The sequence below is a fragment of the Lithobates pipiens genome, unplaced genomic scaffold, assembly GCF_037356315.1.
Source record: "Lithobates pipiens isolate NorthernLeopardFrog02 unplaced genomic scaffold, aLitPip1_a1.2 Scaffold_8, whole genome shotgun sequence".
Classification (NCBI taxonomy): Eukaryota; Metazoa; Chordata; class Amphibia; order Anura; family Ranidae; genus Lithobates; species Lithobates pipiens.
In genome coordinates, this window is record NW_027507903.1 from 271,479,977 (window position 1) to 271,487,476 (window position 7,500).

The following is a 7,500-nucleotide window of genomic DNA, read 5'->3' on the forward strand; positions in this document are numbered from 1 at the left end:
TGATAACCACTACACTACAGAAACCTATCACGACAGCACTTTTCGGGTTGGTTGCTCGGAGGTTGGGGTCACCGTATTAGCTATTATTTGCTTCTGGTTGGTTGATAACCTGAGTTCAGTTTACCGTCCTTGCAAATGATACTCTTTGGTAATGAAGCAAAGAAGGAAGAAAGCCCAGCTCGGATGCCTAACTTGATACAAATAACATCCTCAAAACAGCCAGTACTGGCAAGATACACTGAGTCATGGATATCACCACTAGCTTTTCCACACACTTTTCTCACCAGGTCAGCTGAAAACATACGCCAATGGTCGTCAGGTTTTCCAGCTCAGCTGACTAAGCAGGAGAACCAAAGTCCACATTCCAATTGCCTTTGGGTCCAGAAAACAAGTTTGCCTAAACACCAAACACTTACAGCGATGGTCAGCTCATAAACAGTGAAGAAAAAGAGCTCACATTGAAGGTGTTGCACCTAAACTGTGCTTTGTATTGGCAGATTTGGCTTACGGCTGCCAGAGGGGCAAGGCATGGCAAGAGCTTTGAGTTTGCCAGACTGTGAAAAAGTTAAAGGTAAGCACTGTTTCTACCCGGGGACCTTTCGCGTGTGAGGCGAACGTGATAACCACTACACTACAGAAACCCATTCATGCTGTTTTTTTGGGCCTTGCAAACCGAAAGTCTACCCTAAAGTAAGATCGGTGAAAAGAGCTGCTGAAAGCGACATTGACAAAAAGCACTAGCGCGCTCAAACTGTTTCTGCCCGGTTTCGAACCGTGGACCTTTCGCGTGTTAGGCAAACGTGATAACCACTACACTACAGAAACCTATCACGACAGCATTTTTCGGGTTGGTTGCTCGGAGGTTGGGGTCACCGTATTAGCTATTATTTGCTTCTGGTTGGTTGATAACCTGAGTTCAGTTTACCGTCCTTGCAAATGATACTCTTTGGTAATGAAGCAAAGAAGGAAGAAAGCCCATCTTGGATGCCTAACTTGATACAAATAACATCCTCAAAACAGCCAGTACTGGCAAGATACACTGAGTCATGGATATCACCTCTAGCTTTTCCACACACTTTTCTCACCAGGTCAGCTGAAAACATACGCAAATGGTCGTCAGGTTTTCCAGCTCAGCTGACTAAGCAGGAGAACCAAAGTCCACATTCCAATTGCCTTTGGGTCCAGAAAACAAGTTTGCCTAAACACCAAACACTTACAGCGATGGTCAGCTCATAAACAGTGAAGAAAAAGAGCTCACATTGAAGGTGTTGCACCTAAACTGTGCTTTGTAGTGGCAGATTTGGCTTACGGCTGCCAGAGGGGCAAGGCATGGCAAGAGCTTTGAGTTTGCCAGACTGTGAAAAAGTTAAAGGTAAGCACTGTTTCTGCCCGGTTTCGAACCAGGGACCTTTCGCGTGTGAGGCGAACGTGATAACCACTACACTACAGAAACCCATTCATGCTGTTTTTTTGGGCCTTGCAAACCGAAAGTCTACCCTAAAGTAAGATCGGTGAAAAGAGCTGCTGAAAGCGACATTGACAAAAAGCACTAGCGCGCTCAAATTGTTTCTGCCCGGTTTCGAACCGGGGACCTTTCATGTGTTAGGCGAACGTGATAACCACTACACTACAGAAACCTATCACGACAGCATTTTTCGGGTTGGTTGCTCGGAGGTTGGGGTCACCGTATTAGCTATTATTTGCTTCTGGTTGGTTGATAACCTGAGTTCAGTTTACCGTCCTTGCAAATGATACTCTTTGGTAATGAAGCAAAGAAGGAAGAAAGCCCATCTTGGATGCCTAACTTGATACAAATAACATCCTCAAAACAGCCAGTACTGGCAAGATACACTGAGTCATGGATATCACCTCTAGCTTTTCCACACACTTTTCTCACCAGGTCAGCTGAAAACATACGCCAATGGTCGTCAGGTTTTCCAGCTCAGCTGACTAAGCAGGAGAACCAAAGTCCACATTCCAATTGCCTTTGGGTCCAGAAAACAAGTTTGCCTAAACACCAAACACTTACAGCGATGGTCAGCTCATAAACAGTGAAGAAAAAGAGCTCACATTGAAGGTGTTGCACCTAAACTGTGCTTTGTATTGGCAGATTTGGCTTACGGCTGCCAGAGGGGCAAGGCATGGCAAGAGCTTTGAGTTTGCCAGACTGTGAAAAAGTTAAAGGTAAGCACTGTTTCTACCCGGGGACCTTTCGCGTGTGAGGCGAACGTGATAACCACTACACTACAGAAACCCATTCATGCTGTTTTTTTGGGCCTTGCAAACCGAAAGTCTACCCTAAAGTAAGATCGGTGAAAAGAGCTGCTGAAAGCGACATTGACAAAAAGCACTAGCGCGCTCAAATTGTTTCTGCCCGGTTTCGAACCGTGGACCTTTCGCGTGTTAGGCGAACGTGATAACCACTACACTACAGAAACCTATCACGACAGCATTTTTCGGGTTGGTTGCTCGGAGGTTGGGGTCACCGTATTAGCTATTATTTGCTTCTGGTTGGTTGATAACCTGAGTTCAGTTTACCGTCCTTGCAAATGATACTCTTTGGTAATGAAGCAAAGAAGGAAGAAAGCCCATCTTGGATGCCTAACTTGATACAAATAACATCCTCAAAACAGCCAGTACTGGCAAGATACACTGAGTCATGGATATCACCTCTAGCTTTTCCACACACTTTTCTCACCAGGTCAGCTGAAAACATACGCCAATGGTCGTCAGGTTTTCCAGCTCAGCTGACTAAGCAGGAGAACCAAAGTCCACATTCCAATTGCCTTTGGGTCCAGAAAACAAGTTTGCCTAAACACCAAACACTTACAGCGATGGTCAGCTCATAAACAGTGAAGAAAAAGAGCTCACATTGAAGGTGTTGCACCTAAACTGTGCTTTGTAGTGGCAGATTTGGCTTACGGCTGCCAGAGGGGCAAGGCATGGCAAGAGCTTTGAGTTTGCCAGACTGTGAAAAAGTTAAAGGTAAGCACTGTTTCTGCCCGGTTTCGAACCGGGGACCTTTCGCGTGTGAGGCGAACGTGATAACCACTACACTACAGAAACCCATTCATGCTGTTTTTTGAGCCTTGCAAACCGAAAGTCTACCCTAAAGTAAGATCGGTGAAAAGAGCTGCTGAAAGCGACATTGACAAAAAGCACTAGCGCGCTCAAATTGTTTCTGCCCGGTTTCGAATCGGGGACCTTTCGCATGTTAGGCGAACGTGATAACCACTACACTACAGAAACCTATCACGACAGCACTTTTCGGGTTGGTTGCTCGGAGGTTGGGGTCACCGTATTAGCTATTATTTGCTTCTGGTTGGTTGATAACCTGAGTAGAGTTTACCGTCCTTGCAAATGATACTCTTTGGTAATGAAGCAAAGAAGGAAGAAAGCCCATCTTGGATGCCTAACTTGATACAAATAACATCCTCAAAACAGCCAGTACTGGCAAGATACACTGAGTCATGGATATCACCTCTAGCTTTTCCACACACTTTTCTCACCAGGTCAGCTGAAAACATACGCCAATGGTCGTCAGGTTTTCCAGCTCAGCTGACTAAGCAGGAGAACCAAAGTCCACATTCCAATTGCCTTTGGGTCCAGAAAACAAGTTTGCCTAAACACCAAACACTTACAGCGATGGTCAGCTCATAAACAGTGAAGAAAAAGAGCTCACATTGAAGGTGTTGCACCTAAACTGTGCTTTGTATTGGCAGATTTGGCTTAGGGCTGCCAGAGGGGCAAGGCATGGCAAGAGCTTTGAGTTTGCCAGACTGTGAAAAAGTTAAAGGTAAGCACTGTTTCTGCCCGGTTTCGGGCCGGTGACCTTTCGCGTGTGAGGCGAACGTGATAACCACTACACTACAGAAACCCATTCATGCTGATTTTTTGAGCCATGCAGACCGAAAGTCTACCCTAAAGTAAGATCGGTGAAAAGAGCTGCTGAAAGCGACATTGACAAAAAGCACTAGCGCGCTCAAATTGTTTCTGCCCGGTTTCGAACCGGGGACCTTTCGCGTGTTAGGCGAACGTGATAACCACTACACTACAGAAACCTATCACGACAGCACTTTTCGGGTTGGTTGCTCGGAGGTTGGGGTCACCGTATTAGCTATTATTTGCTTCTGGTTGGTTGATAACCTGAGTTCAGTTTACCGTCCTTGCAAATGATACTCTTTGGTAATGAAGCAAAGAAGGAAGAAAGCCCATCTCGGATGCCTAACTTGATACAAATAACATCCTCAAAACAGCCAGTACTGGCAAGATACACTGAGTCATGGATATCACCTCTAGCTTTTCCACACACTTTTCTCACCAGGTCAGCTGAAAACATACGCCAATGGTCGTCAGGTTTTCCAGCTCAGCTGACTAAGCAGGAGAACCAAAGTCCACATTCCAATTGCCTTTGGGTCCAGAAAACAAGTTTGCCTAAACACCAAACACTTACAGCGATGGTCAGCTCATAAACAGTGAAGAAAAAGAGCTCACATTGAAGGTGTTGCACCTAAACTGTGCTTTGTATTGGCAGATTTGGCTTACGGCTGCCAGAGGGGCAAGGTATGGCAAGAGCTTTGAGTTTGCCAGACTGTGAAAAAGTTAAAGGTAAGCACTGTTTCTGCCCGGTTTCGAACCGGGGACCTTTCGCGTGTGAGGCGAACGTGATAACCACTACACTACAGAAACCCATTCATGCTGATTTTTTGAGCCATGCAGACCGAAAAGTCTACCCTAAAGTAAGATCGGTGAAAAGAGCTGCTGAAAGCGACATTGACAAAAAGCACTAGCGCGCTCAAATTGTTTCTGCCCGGTTTCGAACCGGGGACCTTTCGCGTGTTAGGCGAACGTGATAACCACTACACTACAGAAACCTATCACGACAGCACTTTTCGGGTTGGTTGCTCGGAGGTTGGGGTCACCGTATTAGCTATTATTTGCTTCTGGTTGGTTGATAACCTGAGTTCAGTTTACCGTCCTTGCAAATGATACTCTTTGGTAATGAAGCAAAGAAGGAAGAAAGCCCATCTCGGATGCCTAACTTGATACAAATAACATCCTCAAAACAGCCAGTACTGGCAAGATACACTGAGTCATGGATATCACCTCTAGCTTTTCCACACACTTTTCTCACCAGGTCAGCTGAAAACATACGCCAATGGTCGTCAGGTTTTCCAGCTCAGCTGACTAAGCAGGAGAACCAAAGTCCACATTCCAATTGCCTTTGGGTCCAGAAAACAAGTTTGCCTAAACACCAAACACTTACAGCGATGGTCAGCTCATAAACAGTGAAGAAAAAGAGCTCACATTGAAGGTGTTGCACCTAAACTGTGCTTTGTATTGGCAGATTTGGCTTACGGCTGCCAGAGGGGCAAGGCATGGCAAGAGCTTTGAGTTTGCCAGACTGTGAAAAAGTTAAAGGTAAGCACTGTTTCTGCCCGGTTTCGAACCAGGGACCTTTCGCGTGTGAGGCGAACGTGATAACCACTACACTACAGAAACCCATTCATGCTGTTTTTTTGGGCCTTGCAAACCGAAAGTCTACCCTAAAGTAAGATCGGTGAAAAGAGCTGCTGAAAGCGACATTGACAAAAAGCACTAGCGCGCTCAAATTGTTTCTGCCCGGTTTCGAACCGGGGACCTTTCATGTGTTAGGCGAACGTGATAACCACTACACTACAGAAACCTATCACGACAGCATTTTTCGGGTTGGTTGCTCGGAGGTTGGGGTCACCGTATTAGCTATTATTTGCTTCTGGTTGGTTGATAACCTGAGTTCAGTTTACCGTCCTTGCAAATGATACTCTTTGGTAATGAAGCAAAGAAGGAAGAAAGCCCATCTTGGATGCCTAACTTGATACAAATAACATCCTCAAAACAGCCAGTACTGGCAAGATACACTGAGTCATGGATATCACCTCTAGCTTTTCCACACACTTTTCTCACCAGGTCAGCTGAAAACATACGCCAATGGTCGTCAGGTTTTCCAGCTCAGCTGACTAAGCAGGAGAACCAAAGTCCACATTCCAATTGCCTTTGGGTCCAGAAAACAAGTTTGCCTAAACACCAAACACTTACAGCGATGGTCAGCTCATAAACAGTGAAGAAAAAGAGCTCACATTGAAGGTGTTGCACCTAAACTGTGCTTTGTATTGGCAGATTTGGCTTACGGCTGCCAGAGGGGCAAGGCATGGCAAGAGCTTTGAGTTTGCCAGACTGTGAAAAAGTTAAAGGTAAGCACTGTTTCTACCCGGGGACCTTTCGCGTGTGAGGCGAACGTGATAACCACTACACTACAGAAACCCATTCATGCTGTTTTTTTGGGCCTTGCAAACCGAAAGTCTACCCTAAAGTAAGATCGGTGAAAAGAGCTGCTGAAAGCGACATTGACAAAAAGCACTAGCGCGCTCAAATTGTTTCTGCCCGGTTTCGAACCGTGGACCTTTCGCGTGTTAGGCGAACGTGATAACCACTACACTACAGAAACCTATCACGACAGCATTTTTCGGGTTGGTTGCTCGGAGGTTGGGGTCACCGTATTAGCTATTATTTGCTTCTGGTTGGTTGATAACCTGAGTTCAGTTTACCGTCCTTGCAAATGATACTCTTTGGTAATGAAGCAAAGAAGGAAGAAAGCCCATCTTGGATGCCTAACTTGATACAAATAACATCCTCAAAACAGCCAGTACTGGCAAGATACACTGAGTCATGGATATCACCTCTAGCTTTTCCACACACTTTTCTCACCAGGTCAGCTGAAAACATACGCCAATGGTCGTCAGGTTTTCCAGCTCAGCTGACTAAGCAGGAGAACCAAAGTCCACATTCCAATTGCCTTTGGGTCCAGAAAACAAGTTTGCCTAAACACCAAACACTTACAGCGATGGTCAGCTCATAAACAGTGAAGAAAAAGAGCTCACATTGAAGGTGTTGCACCTAAACTGTGCTTTGTAGTGGCAGATTTGGCTTACGGCTGCCAGAGGGGCAAGGCATGGCAAGAGCTTTGAGTTTGCCAGACTGTGAAAAAGTTAAAGGTAAGCACTGTTTCTGCCCGGTTTCGAACCGGGGACCTTTCGCGTGTGAGGCGAACGTGATAACCACTACACTACAGAAACCCATTCATGCTGTTTTTTGAGCCTTGCAAACCGAAAGTCTACCCTAAAGTAAGATCGGTGAAAAGAGCTGCTGAAAGCGACATTGACAAAAAGCACTAGCGCGCTCAAATTGTTTCTGCCCGGTTTCGAATCGGGGACCTTTCGCATGTTAGGCGAACGTGATAACCACTACACTACAGAAACCTATCACGACAGCACTTTTCGGGTTGGTTGCTCGGAGGTTGGGGTCACCGTATTAGCTATTATTTGCTTCTGGTTGGTTGATAACCTGAGTAGAGTTTACCGTCCTTGCAAATGATACTCTTTGGTAATGAAGCAAAGAAGGAAGAAAGCCCATCTTGGATGCCTAACTTGATACAAATAACATCCTCAAAACAGCCAGTAC

At 45.7% G+C, this 7,500-nt stretch overlaps 6 non-coding genes across 6 annotated transcripts in view; all 6 read right to left on the bottom strand.

Annotated features, from left to right (window-relative positions):
• TRNAV-AAC (transfer RNA valine (anticodon AAC)) overlaps positions 1-24 on the bottom strand; it is a 73-nt gene extending 49 nt beyond the window's left edge. The window contains exon 1 of the tRNA in view: positions 1-24. This exon is cut by the window's left edge and continues 49 nt beyond it. This is a non-coding gene — a tRNA (tRNA-Val).
• A 2,969-nt stretch (positions 25-2,993) lies between these two features.
• TRNAV-CAC (transfer RNA valine (anticodon CAC)) lies at positions 2,994-3,066 on the bottom strand. The gene has a single exon. It is a non-coding gene; the product is annotated as a tRNA-Val (tRNA).
• A 922-nt stretch (positions 3,067-3,988) lies between these two features.
• Positions 3,989-4,061, bottom strand: TRNAV-AAC (transfer RNA valine (anticodon AAC)). The gene has a single exon. It is a non-coding gene; the product is annotated as a tRNA-Val (tRNA).
• A 555-nt stretch (positions 4,062-4,616) lies between these two features.
• On the bottom strand, positions 4,617-4,689 carry TRNAV-CAC (transfer RNA valine (anticodon CAC)). The gene has a single exon. It is a non-coding gene; the product is annotated as a tRNA-Val (tRNA).
• Positions 4,690-4,801: 112 nt separating this feature from the next.
• TRNAV-AAC (transfer RNA valine (anticodon AAC)) lies at positions 4,802-4,874 on the bottom strand. Its single transcript has one exon. It is a non-coding gene; the product is annotated as a tRNA-Val (tRNA).
• A 2,168-nt stretch (positions 4,875-7,042) lies between these two features.
• Positions 7,043-7,115, bottom strand: TRNAV-CAC (transfer RNA valine (anticodon CAC)). Its single transcript has one exon. It is a non-coding gene; the product is annotated as a tRNA-Val (tRNA).
• Positions 7,116-7,500: the final 385 nt, after the last annotated feature.